This window comes from Crocuta crocuta, unplaced genomic scaffold (assembly GCF_008692635.1).
Source record: "Crocuta crocuta isolate KB4526 unplaced genomic scaffold, BGI_CrCroc_1.0 scaffold2, whole genome shotgun sequence".
Classification (NCBI taxonomy): domain Eukaryota; kingdom Metazoa; phylum Chordata; class Mammalia; order Carnivora; family Hyaenidae; genus Crocuta; species Crocuta crocuta.
In genome coordinates, this window is record NW_027528640.1 from 6,744,530 (window position 1) to 6,747,202 (window position 2,673).

A 2,673-nucleotide genomic window follows, 5' to 3' on the forward strand; every position below is an offset into this window, starting at 1 on the left:
AAAAAAAAACAACAACAACCATGAACTGTGTAGAAGTTCCAATGACCATCTGATTATTTCAATATATAAAAAGCCAAACTGGAACAGTTCATCTCTAACCTTCTTATAATGTATTCATTCCACTTAACTGGTACGTGAGAGAACTTCGTATTCCATGCTTCGTCGGATCTTGAGAAAACAGAAGGATTAAAATCAGAGTATTCTTGGGGCGCCTGGGTGGCTTAGTCGGTTAAGCGTCCGACTTTCGCTTAGGTCCTGATCTTGTGGTTCGTGGGTTCGAGCCCTGAGTCGGGCTCTGTGCTGACAGCCAGCCCAGAGCCTGGAGGCTGTTTCAGATTCTGTGTCTCCCTCTCATTCTGACCCTTCCCTGCTCATGCTGTCTCTCTCTCTCTCTCTCAGAAATAAATAAAACATTTTTAAAAAGTTTAAAAAGGCACAAGGTAGGAAGCAGCCATGTGGTGAGAGGTCCTATGAGCGACTGGTGCGTGTTCAGAGGCAGGCGTTAGGCCAGGAAATGAGGCTGGAGACAAATGTGGGGGTATGGACCTTCACTTTCTTTTGAGGGTCGTGGGGGAGCTGTTTCAGTGGGGAGTTGCAGCATGGTGGGTGGGTTTGGGGGACTAGAAGCGGTGGGGACTGGAGCCAGGGCATGAAGTGGGAGGCTCTGGAGGCTCAAAATGGCCCAAACTGGAGCAGTCGAGCTGGATGGAGAGGAAGGGATACACATAAGATGTAGTCAGGTAGTCAGGAGGTGAGATGGCAGGGCCCATAACTGAATGGCTGTGGGTAGTGGGAGGGGAGGGCTGGTGGACAGTTACCCTTTGGTGCTGTAAGTTTCGAGTTGATGAACTCCCTGGCCTGGGAATTCTCATTTTAGAGGATAATTCTTTTTCCTTGTTTTCAGAAGGATCATTTAGACAACCAATTGTAGAGGCTTCTAATGTCTGGTAGAGAAAGTATAGCCAGTTCTAAGCCATCAACTTAAAAAAGAGCAGAGATGCTATAGCATTCAGCATCCCCGTGACTCAGTTTCCCAATCTGTAAAAGTAGTGCTTGCTCCATTGGATTGACCGGAGGATTAAATGAACCAAGGCTTTATAACAGCATCAAGCGAGCACTCAAAACAGGTGCACTGTACTTAGTTTCGTGAATTCAAAGATCTGTACAAAATTTAAAAAAAGAGCTACCTGATATCATTGAGCCTTGCTTTCCCATCTGCAAAATGGGAACAATAAATTATGCTTCTTAAAAAGTGCCTATCTCATAGGCTTGTGAGCAGATGGAATGTTGGGATGTATACCAGATCCTGGCACATAGTAGGAAGTCAGGAAATGAAAGCTCCAGCTATGTTCCTCGTTGTGTGCAAGGCATTTTTATATGTGATATGATTTTCTTTTCCTTGCATCCAATACAGGAGGTGATACAATCTTTCTCTTTTGGATGAAAGATTGAAGCATGGGGAGGTTAAATGTTTTGTCCAAAGTCATATACAGCTGTAGCTAAGCCAATACCAGCTACTCTAATTAGGATGCCTTGATACCTTTAGAATCCATTAGCAAGTTCCTCTAGATGCCTAGGAAAAGATGCTTTCCATCACGCCCAGTTTGCGCCTGTACTGCTTTCTGCCAGAAAGGAATTCGAATCCTCATTAAAAGTTAAAGTTGGAAGTAACTTTTTGGCTGGAAAAATTAATGACAAGCTTGTGGTAGTTGCCTGCACCCCCATCTGTTGTTAAAGGCAAAGCAAACTAAAACAACAATGAAAAATCCAATGTACAAAACTTAGGCCAAAATGCAAAATGGAACACAGGTAATTGTGGATCTGCTGCCTCGAGGGCGCCAGCCGTTGTCCCACCAGCCGTTCTGAAAATCTCCACAAGGCTCTGGGGAACACACTTTGAAAACCACAGATCAGAAACTTCCTTCTTTGACGAGGAACCCAGAGTAGAGGGGATAAAACAAGGTGCAGTGTCACACACAGCAGGAATGCAGTGGGACTGAGGGGGCCATTCCTCTCACGGTTGTCCTGGATTTGGTCACGGCCACGGCCACCCTTCTGTGCGCTGGGCAGAGCCGCGAGGAAGAGCCTCCCCTGTTGGTGAAAGCCTGTCTTCACGCTCACAGGACTGATACACCATTTTTTGTGACTTCCAAGTTTTCTAGAATAAATATGTATTACTTTTATAGTGAAAAGTGAAAAAAAATATTAAGCTGACAGTGAGAAGGAAGCTCTTTGTAAGCCAAGTGTGGGGTGATTCCAAGTATGTGGACCAGTCTTGCCTTCCCATTTCCAAGTGGCTTGTTGTGGTGACTTTGGGTTGGGTATACATGTTGATCCAAAGACATGTGGTGCTGGTCTGTGATTTCCATGAAAAAATTTTTATATTTATTATTATTATTTCTATTTTTATTTTAGAGAGAGAGCATGGGAGACAGGCCAAGGGAGGCTCCTTGCTCAGTGTGGAGCCCGACGTAGGGCTCAATCCCATGGCTCTGGGATCATGACCTGAGCCAAAATCAAGAGTCGGATGCTCAGTTGACTGAGCCACCCAGGTGCCCCTCCATTTCTTTATTTTTAATGCTGCCCCAAATAAGTCTCAACATTGCAAGCCTTCCCTTGTCTGTCTCCAGTGCTTCCCTGTCATCTCTTTTTAGGGATTCATTTTTTTTTTTT